Source organism: Chenopodium quinoa, unplaced genomic scaffold, assembly GCF_001683475.1.
Source record: "Chenopodium quinoa cultivar QQ74 unplaced genomic scaffold, ASM168347v1, whole genome shotgun sequence".
NCBI classification, from domain to species: Eukaryota; Viridiplantae; Streptophyta; class Magnoliopsida; order Caryophyllales; family Amaranthaceae; genus Chenopodium; species Chenopodium quinoa.
In genome coordinates, this window is record NW_018744301.1 from 8,337,434 (window position 1) to 8,354,732 (window position 17,299).

Genomic DNA, 17,299 nt, shown 5'->3' on the forward strand with positions numbered 1-17,299 from the left:
ATTTAGACAAAGGTTTTTAAATCAAATGAAAGTCAAATGCATTCAATAAAGCTAATTGAATCAAATGAAAGTCAAACACAGTCAAACAAAGCTTTTTGAATCAAATGAAAGCCAAACACATTCAAACAAAGCTTTTTGAATCAAATGTAAGTCAAATCCATTCAACAAAGCTAATTGAATCAAATGAAAGTCAAATACATTCTACAAAGCTAATTAAGTCAATTGAAAATTAAACACAATCAAACAAAGGTAATTGAATCAAATGAAAGTCAAACACAATCAACCATAGCTAATTGAATCAAATGAAAGTCAAACACATTCAAATAAAGCTTTTTGAATCAAATGAAAGTCAAAAGCTTTCAACAAAGCTAATTGAATCAATTGAAAGTGAAATGCATTTTACAAAGCTAATTGAATCAAATGAATGTCAAACACATTCAAACAAAACTTTATGAATCAAATGAAAGTCAAACACATTCAAACAAAGCTTTTTTAATCTAATGAAAGTCAAATCCATTCAACAAAGATAATTAAATCAAATAAAAGTCAAACCCATTCAAACAAAGCTTCTTGAATCAAATGAAAGTCAAATGCTTTCAACAAAGCTAATTGAATCAAATGAAAGTCAAATCCATTCTACAAAGCTTATTGAATCAAATGAAAGTCAAACACATTCAAACAAAGGTAATTGAATCAAATGAAAGTGTAATGCATTCTACAAACCTAATTGTATCAAATGAAAGTCAAACACATTCAAATAAAGCTTTTTGAATCAAATGAAAGTCAAAAGCATTCTACAAAGCTAATTGAATCAAATGAAAGTCAAACACATTGAAACAAAGCTTTATGAATCAAATGAAAGTCAAATGCTTTCAACAAAGCTAATTGAATCAAATGAAAGTCAAAACCATTCTACAAAGCTAATTGAATCAAATGAAAATCAAACACATTCAAACAAAGCTTTATGAGTCAAATGAAAGTCAAATGCTTTCAACAAAGCTAATTGAATCAAATGAAAGTCAAATCCATTCTACAAAGCTTATTGAATCAAATGAAAGTCAAACACATTCAAACAAAGGTAATTGAATCAAATGAAAGTGTAATGCATTCTACAAACCTAATTGTATCAAATGAAAGTCAAACACATTCAAATAAAGCTTTTTGAATCAAATGAAAGTCAAAAGCATTCTACAAAGCTAATTGAATCAAATGAAAGTCAAACACATTCAAACAAAGCTTTATGAATCAAATGAAAGTCAAATGCTTTCAACAAAGCTAATTGAATCAAATGAAAGTCAAAACCATTCTACAAAGCTAATTGAATCAAATGAAAATCAAACACATTCAAACAAAGCTAATTGAATCAATTGAAAGTCAAACACATCCAAATAAAGCTTTTTAAATCTAATGAAAGTCAAATGCATTCAACAAAGCTAATTGAATCAAATGAAAATCAAACACATTCAAACAAAGCTTTATGAGTCAAATGAAAGTCAAATGCTTTCAACAAAGCTATTTGAATCAAATGAAAGTAAAATCCATTCTACAAAGTTAATTGAGTTAAAAAAAAGTTAAACACAATCATACAATGTTAATTGAATCAAATGAAAGTTAAATGCATTCAACAAAGCTAATTGAATCAAATGAAAGTCAAAACCATTCTACAAAGCTAATTGAATCAAATGAAAGTCAAACACATTCAAACAAAGCTTTATGAATCAAATGGAAGTCTAATGCATTCTACAAAGCTAATTGAATCAAATAAAAGTCAAACACATTCAAAAAAAGCTTTTTGAAAGCTAATTGAATCAAATGAAAGTCAAATCCATTCCACAAAGCTTATTGAATCTAATGAAAGTCAAACATATTCAAACAAAGGTAATTGAATCAAATGAAAGTGTAATGCATTCTACAAACCTAATTGTATCAAATGAAAGTCAAACACATTCAAATAAATCTTTTTGAATTAAATGAAAGTCTAATGCATTCAACAATGCTAATTGAATCAAATGAAAGTCAAATCCATTCTACAAAGCTTATTGAATCAGATGAAAGTCAAACACATTCAAGCAGTGCTAATTGAATCAAATGAAAGTGTAATGCATTATACAAAGCTAATTGTATCAAATGAAAGTCACACACATTGAAACAAAGCTTTTAGAATCTAATTAAAGTCAAATGCATTCAAAGAAGCTTTTAGAGTCAAATGTAAGTAAAATCCTTTAAACAAAGCTAATCGAATCAAATGAAAGTCAAATGCATTCTACAAAGCTAATTGAATCAAATGAAAGTCAAACACATTCAAACAAAGCTTTTTGAATCGTATGAAAGTCAAATGCATGCAACAAAGCTAATTGAATAAAATGAAAGTGAAATGCCCTCCACAAAGCTAATTGAATCAAATGAAAGTTAAACTCAATCAAACCAAGCTAATTGAATGAAATGAAAGTCAAACACATTCAAACAAAACTTTTGGGATCAAATGAAAGTCAAATGCATTCAACAAAGCTAATTGAATCAAATGAAAATCAAAAACTTTCAACAAAGATAATTGAATTTAATGAAAGTCAAACACATTCAAACAAAGCTTTTTGAATCAACTGAAAGTCAAATGCTTTCAACAAAGATAATTGAATCAAATGAAAGTCAAATGCATTCTACAAAGCTAATTGAATCAATTGAAATTCAAACACATTCAAACAAAGATTTTTGAATCATATGAAAGTCAAATGCATTCAACAAAGCTAATTGAATTAATTAAAATTCAAATGTATTCTACAAGCTAATTAAATCAAATGAAAGTCAAACACATTTAGACAAAGCTTTTTAAATTAAATGAAAGTGAAATGCATTCAATAAAGGTAATTGAATCAAATGAAAGTTAAACACAGTCAAACAAAGCTTTTTGAATCGAATGAAAGTCAAACACATTAAAACTCATAAAACTGAAAGTCAAATGCATTCAACAAAGCTAATTGAATCAATTAAAGTCAAATGCATTCTATAAAGCTAATTGAATCAAATGAAAGTCAAACACATCCAAATAAAGCTTTTTAAATCTAATGAAAGTCAAATGCATTCAACAAAGCTAATTGAATCAAATGAAAGTCAAACAAATTCAAACAAAGCTTTTTAAATCAAATGAAAGTCAAATGCATTCAATAAAGCTAATTGAATCAAATAAAAGTTAAACACATTCAAACAAAGCTTTTTGAATCAAATGAAAGCCAAACACATTAAAAAAAATCTTTTTGAAAAAAATGTAAGTCAAATCCAGTCAATAAAGCTAATGGAATCAAATGAAAGTCAAATGCATTCTACAAAGCTAATTGAGTCAATAGAAAGTTAAACACAATCAAACAAAGCTAATTGAATTTAATAAAAGTCAAACACAATCAACCAAAGCTAATAGAATCAAATGAAAGTCAAACAAATTCAAACAAAGGTTTTTGAATCAAATGAAAGTCAAAAGCTTTCAACAAAGCTAATTGAATCAAATGAAAGTCAAATGCATTCAATAAAGCTAATAGAATCAAATGAAAGTCAAACAAATTCAAACAAAGCTTTTTGAATCAAATGAAAGTCAAAAGCTTTTAACAAAGCTAATTGAATCAAATGAAAGTCAAATGCATTCTACAAAGCTAATTGAATCAAATGAAAGTCAAACACATTCAAACAAAGATTTTTGAATCATATGAAAGTCAAATGCATTCAACAAAGCTAATTGAATTAATTAAAATTCAAATGTATTCTACAAGCTAATTAAATCAAATGAAAGTCAAACACATTTAGACAAAGCTTTTTAAATTAAATGAAAGTGAAATGCATTCAATAAAGGTAATTGAATCAAATGAAAGTTAAACACAGTCAAACAAAGCTTTTTGAATCGAATGAAAGTCAAACACATTAAAACTCATAAAACTGAAAGTCAAATGCATTCAACAAAGCTAATTGAATCAATTAAAGTCAAATGCATTCTATAAAGCTAATTGAATCAAATGAAAGTCAAACACATCCAAATAAAGCTTTTTAAATCTAATGAAAGTCAAATGCATTCAACAAAGCTAATTGAATCAAATGAAAGTCAAACAAATTCAAACAAAGCTTTTTAAATCAAATGAAAGTCAAATGCATTCAATAAAGCTAATTGAATCAAATAAAAGTTAAACACATTCAAACAAAGCTTTTTGAATCAAATGAAAGCCAAACACATTAAAAAAAAAGCTTTTTGAAAAAAATGTAAGTCAAATCCAGTCAATAAAGCTAATGGAATCAAATGAAAGTCAAATGCATTCTACAAAGCTAATTGAGTCAATAGAAAGTTAAACACAATCAAACAAAGCTAATTGAATTTAATAAAAGTCAAACACAATCAACCAAAGCTAATAGAATCAAATGAAAGTCAAACAAATTCAAACAAAGGTTTTTGAATCAAATGAAAGTCAAAAGCTTTCAACAAAGCTAATTGAATCAAATGAAAGTCAAATGCATTCAATAAAGCTAATAGAATCAAATGAAAGTCAAACAAATTCAAACAAAGCTTTTTGAATCAAATGAAAGTCAAAAGCTTTTAACAAAGCTAATTGAATCAAATGAAAGTCAAATGCATTCTACAAAGCTAATTGAATCAAATGAAAGTCAAACACATTCAAACAAAGCTTTTTGAATCATATGAAAGTCAAATGCATTCAACAATGCTAATTAAATCAATTAAAAGTCAAATGCATTCTACAAAGCTAATTAAATCAAATAAAAGTCAAAAACATTCAAACAAAGCTTATTTTAATCTAATGAAAGTCAAATGCATTCAACAAAGCTAATTGAATAAAATGAAACTCAAATGCATTCTACAAAGCTAATCGAATCAAATGAAAGTCAAACACATTCAAAAAAAGCTTTTTGAATCATATGAAAGTCAAATGCATTCAACAAAGCTAATTGAATCAATTGAAAGTCAAATGCATTCTATAAAGCTAATTGAATCAAATGAAAGTCAAACATATCCAAATAAAGCTTTTTAAATCTAATGAAAGTCAAATGCATTCAACAAAGCTAATTGAATCAAATGAAAGTCAAACAATTTAAACAAAGCTTTTTAAATCAAATGTAAGTCAAATGTATTCATCAAAGCTGTTTGAATCAAATGAAAGTCCAATGCATTCTAAAAAGCTAATTGAATCAAATGAAAGTTAATCACAATCAAACAAAGCTAATTGATTTAAATGAAAGTCAAACACATTCAAACAAAGCTTTTAAAATCAAATGAAAGTCAAATGCTTTCAACAAAGCTAATTAAATAAAATGAAAGTCAAATCCATTCTACAAAGCTAATTGAATCAAATGAAAGTAAAAATCATTCAAACATAGCTAATTGAATCAAATAAAAGTCAAATGCATTCTACAAAGCTAATTGAATCAAATTAAAGTCAAACAAATTCAAACAAAGCTTTTTGAATCAAATGAAAGTCAAATGCATTCAATAAAGCTAATTGAATCAAATGAAAGTCAAATGCATTTTACAAAGCTAATTGAATCAAATGAAAATCAAACACATAAAAATAAAACTTTTTGAATCAAAAGAAAGTCAAACACGTTCAAACAAAGCTTTTCAAATCCAATGTAAGTCTAATGCATTCAACAAAGCTATTTGAATCAGATGAAAGTCAAATGCTTTCAACAAAGCTAATTGAATCAAATGAAAGTCAAATCCATTCTACAATGCTAATTGAATCAAATGAAAGTAAAACACATTCAAACATAGCTAATTGAATCAAATGAAAGTCAAATGCATTCTACGAAGCTAATTGAATCAAAATAAAGTCAAACAAATTCAAACAAAGCTTTTTGAATCAAATGAAAGTCAAATGCATTCAATAAAGCTAATTGAATCAAATGAAAGTCAATTGCATTCTAAAAAGCTAATTGATTCAAATGAAAGTCAACACATTCAAACAAAGCTTTTTGAATCAAATGAAAGTTAAATGCTTTCAACAAAGTTAATTGAATAAAATGAAAGTCAAATGCATTTTACAAACCTAATTGAATCGAATGAGAGCCAAACACATTCAAACAAAGCTAGTTGAATCAAATGAAAGTCTAATGCATTCTACAAAACTAATTGAATCAAATGAAAGTCAAACAAATTCAAACAAAGCTTTTTGAATCAAATGAAAGTCAAATGCATTCAACAAAGCTAATTAAATCAAATGAAAGTCAAATGTATTCTAAAAAGCTAATTGAATCAAATGAAAGTCAAACACATTCAAACAAAGCTTTTTGAATCAAATGAAAGTCAATACTTTCAACAAAGCTAATTGAATCAAATGAATGTCAAATGCACTTTACAAAGCTAATTGAATCAAATGAAAATCAAACACATTAAAACAAAACTTTTTGAATCAAAAGAAAGTCAAACACATTCAAACAAAGCTTTTCAAATCCAATGTAAGTCAAATGCATTCAACAAAGCTATTTGAATCAGATGAAAGTCAAATACATTCAAACAAAGCTTTTTGAATCAAATGAAAGTCAAATGCTTTCAACAAAGCTATTTGAATCAAATGAAAGTCAAATCCATTCTACAATGCTAATTGAATCAAATGAAAGTCAAACACAGTCAATCATAGCTTCTTGAATCAAATGAAAGTCAAATGCTTTCAACAAAGCTAATTGAATCAAATGAAAGTCAAATCCATTCTACAAAGCTTATTGAATCAAATGAAAGTCAAACACATTCAAACAAAGGTAATTGAATCAAATGAAAGTGTAATGCATTCTACAAACCTAATTGTATCAAATGAAAGTCAAACACATTCAAATAAAGCTTTTTGAATCAAATGAAAGTCAAAAGCATTCTACAAAGCTAATTGAATCAAATGAAAGTCAAACACATTCAAACAAAGCTTTATGAATCAAATGAAAGTCAAATGCTTTCAACAAAGCTAATTGAATCAAATGAAAGTCAAAACCATTCTACAAAGCTAATTGAATCAAATGAAAATCAAACACATTCAAACAAAGCTTTATGAGTCAAATGAAAGTCAAATACTTTCAACAAAGCTAATTGAATCAAATGAAAGTCAAATCCATTCTACAAAGCTTATTGAATCAAATGAAAGTCAAACACATTCAAACAAAGGTAATTGAATCAAATGAAAGTGTAATGCATTCTACAAACCTAATTGTATCAAATAAAAGTCAAACACATTCAAATAAAGCTTTTTGAATCAAATGAAAGTCAAAAGCGTTCTACAAAGCTAATTGAATCAAATGAAAGTCAAACACATTCAAACAAAGCTTTATGAATCAAATGAAAGTCAAATGCTTTCAACAAAGCTAATTGAATCAAATGAAAGTCAAAACCATTCTACAAAGCTAATTGAATCAAATGAAAATCAAACACATTCAAACAAAGCTAATTGAATCAATTGAAAGTCAAACACATCCAAATAAAGCTTTTTAAATCTAATGAAAGTCAAATGCATTCAACAAAGCTAATTGAATCAAATGATAATCAAACACATTCAAACAAAGCTTTATGAGTCAAATTAAAGTCAAATGCTTTCAACAAAGCTATTTGAATCAAATGAAAGTAAAATCCATTCTACAAAGTTAATTGAGTTAAAAAAAAGTTAAACACAATCATACAATGTTAATTGAATCAAATAAGAGTTAAATGCATTCAACAAAGCTAATTGAATCAAATGAAAGTCAAAAGCATTCTACAAAGCTAATTGAATCAAATGAAAGTCAAACACATTCAAACAAAGCTTTATGAATCAAATGGAAGTCTAATGCATTCTACAAAGCTAATTGAATCAAATAAAAGTCAAACACATTCAAAAAAAGCTTTTTGAAAGCTAATTGAATCAAATGAAAGTCAAATCCATTCCACAAAGCTTATTGAATCTAATGAAAGTCAAACATATTCAAACAAAGGTAATTGAATCAAATGAAAGTGTAATGCATTCTACAAACCTAATTGTATCAAATGAAAGTCAAACACATTCAAATAAATCTTTTTGAATTAAATGAAAGTCTAATGCATTCAACAATGCTAATTGAATCAAATGAAAGTCAAATCCATTCTACAAAGCTTATTGAATCAGATGAAAGTCAAACACATTCAAGCAGTGCTAATTGAATCAAATGAAAGTGTAATGCATTATACAAAGCTAATTGTATCAAATGAAAGTCACACACATTGAAACAAAGCTTTTAGAATCTAATTAAAGTCAAATGCATTCAAAGAAGCTTTTAGAGTCAAATGTAAGTAAAATCCTTTAAACAAAGCTAATCGAATCAAATGAAAGTCAAATGCATTCTACAAAGCTAATTGAATCAAATGAAAGTCAAACACATTCAAACAAAGCTTTTTGAATCGTATGAAAGTCAAATGCATGCAACAAAGCTAATTGAATAAAATGAAAGTGAAATGCCCTCCACAAAGCTAATTGAATCAAATGAAAGTTAAACTTAATCAAACCAAGCTAATTGAATGAAATGAAAGTCAAACACATTCAAACAAAACTTTTGGGATCAAATGAAAGTCAAATGCATTCAACAAAGCTAATTGAATCAAATGAAAATCAAAAACTTTCAACAAAGATAATTGAATTTAAAGAAAGTCAAACACATTCAAACAAAGCTTTTTGAATCAACTGAAAGTCAAATGCTTTCAACAAAGATAATTGAATCAAATGAAAGTCAAATGCATTCTACAAAGCTAATTGAATCAATTGAAATTCAAACACATTCAAACAAACATTTTTGAATCATATGAAAGTCAAATGCATTCAACAAAGCTAATTGAATTAATTAAAATTCAAATGTATTCTACAAGCTAATTAAATCAAATGAAAGTCAAACACATTTAGACAAAGCTTTTTAAATTAAATGAAAGTGAAATGCATTCAATAAAGGTAATTGAATCAAATGAAAGTTAAACACAGTCAAACAAAGCTTTTTGAATGAAATGAAAGTCAAACACATTAAAACTCATAAAACTGAAAGTCAAATGCATTCTATAAAGCTAATTGAATCAAATGAAAGTCAAACACATCCAAATAAAGCTTTTTAAATCTAATGAAAGTCAAATGCATTCAACAAAGCTAATTGAATCAAATGAAAGTCAAACAAATTCAAACAAAGCTTTTTAAATCAAATGAAAGTCAAATGCATTCAATAAAGCTAATTGAATCAAATAAAAGTTAAACACATTCAAACAAAGCTTTTTGAATCAAATGAAAGTCAAACAAATTAAAAAAAAGCTTTTTGAAAAAAATGTAAGTCAAATCCAGTCAATAAAGCTAATGGAATCAAATGAAAGTTAAATGCATTCTACAAAGCTAATTGAGTCAATAGAAAGTTAAACACAATCAAACAAAGCTAATTGAATTTAATAAAAGTCAAACACAATCAACCAAAGCTAATAGAATCAAATGAAAGTCAAACAAGTTCAAACAAAGGTTTTTGAATCAAATGAAAGTCAAAAGCTTTCAACAAAGCTAATTGAATCAAATGAAAGTCAAATGCATTCAATAAAGCTAATAGAATCAAATGAAAGTCAAACAAATTCAAACAAAGCTTTTTGAATCAAATGAAAGTCAAAAGCTTTTAACAAAGCTAATTGAATCAAATGAAAGTCAAATGCATTCTACAAAGCTAATTGAATCAAATGAAAGTCAAACACATTCAAACAGAGCTTTTTGAATCATATGAAAGTCAAATGCATTCAACAATGCTAATTAAATCAATTAAAAGTCAAATGCATTCTACAAAGCTAATTAAATCAAATAAAAGTCAAAAACATTCAAACAAAGCTTATTTTAATCTAATGAAAGTCAAATGCATTCAACAAAGCTAATTGAATCAAATGAAAGTTAATCACAATCAAACAAAGCTAATTGATTTAAATGAAAGTCAAACACATTCAAACAAAGCTTTTAAAATCAAATGAAAGTCAAATGCTTTCAACAAAGCTAATTAAATAAAATGAAAGTCAAATCCATTCTACAAAGCTAATTGAATCAAATGAAAGTAAAAATCATTCAAACATAGCTAATTGAATCAAATGAAAGTCAAATGCATTCTACAAAGCTAATTGAATCAAATTAAAGTCAAACAAATTCAAACAAAGCTTTTTGAATCAAATGAAAGTCAAATGCATTCAATAAAGCTAATTGAATCAAATGAAAGTCAAATGCATTTTACAAAGCTAATTGAATCAAATGAAAATCAAACACATAAAAATAAAACTTTTTGAATCAAAAGAAAGTCAAACACGTTCAAACAAAGCTTTTCAAATCCAATGTAAGTCTAATGCATTCAACAAAGCTATTTGAATCAGATGAAAGTCAAATGCTTTCAACAAAGCTAATTGAATCAAATGAAAGTCAAATCCATTCTACAATGCTAATTGAATCAAATGAAAGTAAAACACATTCAAACATAGCTAATTGAATCAAATGAAAGTCAAATGCATTCTACGAAGCTAATTGAATCAAAATAAAGTCAAACAAATTCAAACAAAGCTTTTTGAATCAAATGAAAGTCAAATGCATTCAATAAAGCTAATTGAATCAAATGAAAGTCAATTGCATTCTAAAAAGCTAATTGATTCAAATGAAAGTCAACACATTCAAACAAAGCTTTTTGAATCAAATGAAAGTCAAATGCTTTTAACAAAGCTAATTGAATAAAATGAAAGTCAAATGCATTTTACAAACCTAATTGAATCGAATGAGAGCCAAACACATTCAAACAAAGCTAGTTGAATCAAATGAAAGTCTAATGCATTCTACAAAACTAATTGAATCAAATGAAAGTCAAACAAATTCAAACAAAGCTTTTTGAATCAAATGAAAGTCAAATGCATTCAACAAAGCTAATTGAATCAAATGAAAGTCAAATGTATTCTAAAAAGCTAATTGAATCAAATGAAAGTCAAACACATTCAAACAAAGCTTTTTGAATCAAATGAAAGTCAATACTTTCAACAAAGCTAATCGAATCAAATGAATGTCAAATGCACTTTACAAAGCTAATTGAATCAAATGAAAATCAAACACATTAAAACAAAACTTTTTGAATCAAAAGAAAGTCAAACACATTCAAACAAAGCTTTTCAAATCCAATGTAAGTAAAATGCATTTAACAAAGCTATTTGAATCAGATGAAAGTCAAATACATTCAAACAAAGCTTTTTAAATCAAATGAAAGTCAAATGCTTTCAACAAAGCTATTTGAATCAAATGAAAGTCAAATCCATTCTACAATGCTAATTGAATCAAATGAAAGTCAAACACAGTCAAACATAGCTAATTGAATCAAATGAAAGTCAAATGCATTCTACAAAGCTAATTGAATCAAATTAAAGTCAAACACATTCAAACAAAGCTTTTTGAATCATATGAAAGTCAAATGCATTCAACAATGCTAATTAAATCAATTAAAAGTCAAATGCATTCTACAAAGCTAATTAAATCAAATAAAAGTCAAAAACATTCAAACAAAGCTTATTTAATCTAATGAAAGTCAAATGCATTCAACAAAGCTAATTGAATAAAATGAAACTCAAATGCATTCTACAAAGCTAATCGAATCAAATGAAAGTCAAACACATTCCAAAAAAGCTTTTTGAATTATATGAAAGTCAAATGCATTCAACAAAGCTAATTGAATCAATTGAAAGTCAAATGCATTCTATAAAGCTAATTGAATCAAATGAAAGTCAAACACATCCAAATAAAGCTTTTTAAATGTAATGAAAGTCAAATGCATTCAACAAAGCTAATTGAATCAAATGAAAGTCAAACAAATTTAAACAAAGCTTTTTAAATCAAATGTAAGTCAAATGTATTCATCAAAGCTGTTTGAATCAAATGAAAGTCCAATGCATTCTAAAAAGCTAATTGAATCAAATGAAAGTTAATCACAATCAAACAAAGCTAATTGATTTAAATGAAAGTCAAACACATTCAAACAAAGCTTTTAAAATCAAATGAAAGTCAAATGCTTTCAACAAAGCTAATTAAATAAAATGAAAGTCAAATCCATTCTACAAAGCTAATTGAATCAAATGAAAGTAAAAATCATTCAAACATAGCTAATTGAATCAAATGAAAGTCAAATGCATTCAAATCATTTAAAAATGCATTCTACAAAGCTAATTGAATCAAATTAAAGTCAAACAAATTCAAACAAAGCTTTTTGAATCAAATGAAAGTCAAATGCATTCAATAAAGCTAATTGAATCAAATGAAAGTCAAATGCTTTCAACAAAGCTAATTGAATCAAATGAAAGTTAAATGCATTCAACAAAGCTAATTGAATCAAATGAAAGTCAAAAGCATTCTACAAAGCTAATTGAATCAAATGAAAGTCAAACACATTCAAACAAAGCTTTATGGATCAAATGAAAGTCTAATGCATTCTACAAAGCTAATTGAATCAAATAAAAGTCAAACACATTCAAAAAAAGCTTTTTGAATAAAATGAAAGTCAAATGCATTCAACAAAGCTAATTGAATCAAATGAAAGTCAAATCTATTCCACAAAGCTTATTGAATCTAATGAAAGTCAAACATATTCAAACAAAGGTAATTGAATCAAATGAAAGTGTAATGCATTCTACAAACCTAATTGTATCAAATGAAAGTCAAACACATTCAAATAAAACTTTTTGAATTAAATGAAAGTCTAATGCATTAAACAATGCTAATTGATTTAATTAAAATTCAAATGTATTCTACAAGCTAATTAAATCAAATGAAAGTCAAACACATTTAGACAAAGCTTTTTAAATCAAATGAAAGTCAAATGCATTCAATAAAGCTAATTGAATCAAATAAAAGTCAAACACAGTCAAACAAAGCTTTTTGAATCAAATGAAAGCCAAACACATTCAAACAAAGCTTTTTGAATCAAATGTAAGTCAAATCCATTCAACAAAGCTAATTGAATCAAATGAAAGTCAAATGCATTCTACAAAGCTAATTAAGTCAATTGAAAATTAAACACAATCAAACAAAGCTAATTGAATCAAATGAAAGTCAAACACAATCAACCAAAGCTAATTGAATCAAATGAAAGTCAAACACATTCAAATAAAGCTTTTTGAATCAAATGAAAGTCAAAAGCTTTCAACAAAGCTAATTGAATCAATTGAAAGTGAAATGCATTTTACAAAGCTAATTGAATCAAATGAATGTCAAACACATTCAAACACAACTTTATGAATCAAATGAAAGTCAAACACATTCAAACAAAGCTTTTTTAATCTAATGAAAGTCAAATCCATTCAACAAAGATAATTGAATCAAATAAAAGTCAAACCCATTCAAACAAAGCTTTTTGAATCAAATGAAAGTCAAATGCTTTCAACAAAGCTAATTGAATCAAATGAAAGTCAAATCCATTCTACAAAGCTTATTGAATCAAATGAAAGTCAAACACATTCAAACAAAGGTAATTGAATCAAATGAAAGTGTAATGCATTCTACAAACCTAATTGTATCAAATGAAAGTCAAACACATTCAAATAAAGCTTTTTGAACCAAATGAAAGTCAAAAGCATTCTACAAAGCTAATTGAATCAAATGAAAGTCAAACACATTCAAACAAAGCTTTATGAATCAAATGAAAGTCAAATGCTTTCAACAAAGCTAATTGAATCAAATGAAAGTCAAAACCATTCTACAAAGCTAATTGAATCAAATGAAAATCAAACACATTCAAACAAAGCTTTATGAATCAAATGAAAGTCAAATGCTTTCAACAAAGCTATTTGAATCAAATGAAAGTAAAATCCATTCTAAAAAGTTAATTGAGTTAAAAGAAAGTTAAACACAATCAAACAAAGTTAATTGAATCAAATGAAAGTTAAATGCATTCAACAAAGCTAATTGAATCAAATGAAAGTGAAAACCACTCTACAAAGCTAATTGAATCAAATGAAAGTCAAACACATTCTAACAAAGCTTTATGAATCAAATGAAAGTCAACTGCTTTCAACAAAGCTAATTGAATCAAATGAAAGTCAAATCCATTCCACAAAGCTTATTGAATCTAATGAAAGTCAAACATATTCAAACAAAGGTAATTGAATCAAAAGAAAGTTAAACTTAATCAAACAAAGTTAATTGAATCAAATGAAAGTTAAATGCATTCAACAAAGCTAATTGAATCAAATGAAAGTCAAAAGCATTCTACAAAGCTAATTGAATCAAATGAAAGTCAAACACATTCAAACAAAGCTTTATGAATCAAATGAAAGTCTAATGCATTCTACAAAGCTAATTGAATCAATTAAAAGTCAAACACAATAAAAAAAAAGCTTTTTGAATAAAATGAAAGTCAAATGCATTCAACAAAGCTAATTGAATCAAATGAAAGTCAAATCCATTCCACAAAGCTTATTGAATCTAATGAATGTCAAACATATTCAAACAAAGGTAATTGAATCAAATGAAAGTGTAATGCATTCTACAAACCTAATTGTATCAAATGAAAGTCAAACACATTCAAACAAAGCTTTTTGAATCGTATGAAAGTCAAATGCATGCAACAAAGCTAATTGAATAAAATGAAAGTCAAATGCATTCCACAAAGCTAATTGAATCAAATGAAAGTTAAACTCAATCAAACCAAGCTAATTGAATGAAATGAAAGTCAAACACATTCAAACAAAATTTTTGGGATCAAATGAAAGTCAAATGCATTCAACAAAGCTAATTGAATCAAATGAAAGTCAAAAGCTTTCAACAAAGATAATTGAATTTAATGAAAGTCAAACACATTCAAACAAAGCTTTTTGAATCAACTGAAAGTCAAATGCTTTCAACAAAGATAATTGAATCAAATGAAAGTCAAATGCATTCTACAAAGCTAATTGAATCAAATGAAATTCAAACACATTCAACCAAAGATTTTTGAATCATATGAAAGTCAAATGCATTCAACAAAGCTAATTGAATTAATTAAAATTCAAATGTATTCTACAAGCTAATTAAATCAAATGAAAGTCAAACACATTTAGACATAGCTTTTTAAATCAAATGAAAGTCAAATGCATTCAATAAAGCTAATTGAATCAAATGAAAGTTAAACACAGTCAAACAAAGCTTTTTGAATCAAATGAAAGTCAAACACAATAATACAAAGCTTTTTGAAAAAAATGTAAGTCAAATCTAGTCAATAAAGCTAATGGAATCAAATAAAAGTCAAATGCATTCTACAAAGCTAATTGAGCCAATAGAAAGTTAAACACAATCAAACAAAGCTAATTGAATTAATAAAAGTCAAACACAATCAACCAAAGCTAATAGAATCAAATGAAAGTCAAACAAATTCAAACAAAGCTTTTTGAATCAAATGAAAGTCAAAAGCTTTCAACAAAGCTAATTGAATCAAATGAAAGTCAAATGCATTCAATAAAGCTAATAGAATCAAATGAAAGTCAAACAAATTCAAACAAAGCTTTTTGAATCCAATGAAAGTCAAAAGCTTTTAACAAAGCTAATTGAATCAAATGAAAGTCAAATGCATTCTACAAAGCTAATTGAATCAAATGAAAGTCAAACACATTCAAACAAAGCTTTTTGAATCATATGAAAGTCAAATGCATTCAACAATGCTAATTAAATCAATTAAAAGTCAAATGCATTCTACAAAGCTAATTAAATCAAATAAAAGTCAAAAACATTCAAACAAAGCTTTTTTAATCTAATGAAAGTCAAATGCATTCAACAAAGCTAATTGAATAAAATGAAACTCAAATGCATTCAACAAAGCTAATCGAATCAAATGAAAGTCAAACACATTCAAAAAAAGCTTTTTGAATCATATGAAAGTCAAATGCATTCAACAAAGCTAATTGAATCAATTGAAAGTCAAATGCATTCTATAAAGCTAATTGAATCAAATGAAAGTCAAACACATCCAAATAAAGCTTTTTAAATCTAATGAAAGTCAAATGCATTCAACAAAGCTAATTGAATCAAATGAAAGTCAAACAAATTCAAACAAAGCTTTTTAAATCAAATGTAAGTCAAATGTATTCATCAAAGCTGTTTGAATCAAATGAAAGTCCAATGCATTCTAAAAAGCTAATTGAATCAAATAAAATTTAATCACAATCAAACAAAGCTAATTAATTTAAATGAAAGTCAAACACATTCAAACAAAGCTTTTAAAATCAAATGAAAGTCAAATGCTTTCAACAAAGTTAATTAAATAAAAAGAAAGTCAAATCCATTCTACAAAGCTAATTGAATCAAATGAAAGTCAAAATCATTCAAACATAGCTAATTAAATCAAATGAAAGTCAAATGCATTCTACAAAGCTAATTGAATCAAATTAAAGTCAAACAAATTCAAACAAAGCTTTTTGAATCAAATGAAAGTCAAATGCATTCAGTAAAACTAATTGAATCAAATGAAAGTCAAATGCATTTTACAAAGCTAATTGAATCAAATGAAAATCAAACACATAAAAACAAAACTTTTTGAATTAAAAGAAAGTCAAACACGTTCAAACAAAGCTTTTCAAATCCAATGTAAGTCTAATGCATTCAACAAAGCTATTTGAATCATATGAAAGTCAAATGCTTTCAACAAAGCTAATTGAATAAAATGAAAGTCAAATCCATTCTACAATGCTAATTGAATCAAATGAAAGTCAAACACATTCAAACATAGCTAATTGAATCAAATGAAAGTCAAATGCATTCTACGAAGCTATTTGAATCAAAATAAAGTCAAACAAATTCAAACAAAGCTTTTTGAATCAAATGAAAGTCAAATGCATTCAATAAAGCTAATTGAATCAAATGAAAGTCAAATGTATTCTAAAAAGCTAATTGATTCAAATGAAAGTCAAACACATTCAAACAAAGCTTTTTGAATCAAATGAAAGTCAAATGCTTTCAACAAAGCTAATTGAATAAAATGAAAGTCAAATGCATTTTACAAACCTAATTGAATCGAATGAGAGCCAAACACATTCAAACAAAGCTAGTTGAATCAAATGAAAGTGTAATGCATTCTACAAAACTAATTGAATCAATTGAAAGTCAAACACATTCAAAAAAAGCTTTTTGAATTAAAGGAAAGTCAAATGCATTCAACAAAGCTAATTGAATCAAATGAAAGTCAAATGTATTCTAAAAAGCTAATTGAATCAAATGAAAGTCAAACACATTCAAACAAAGCTTTTTGAATCAAATGAAAGTCAAATACTTTCAACAAAGCTAATTGAATCAAATGAAAGTCAAATGCATTTTACAAAGCTAATTGAATC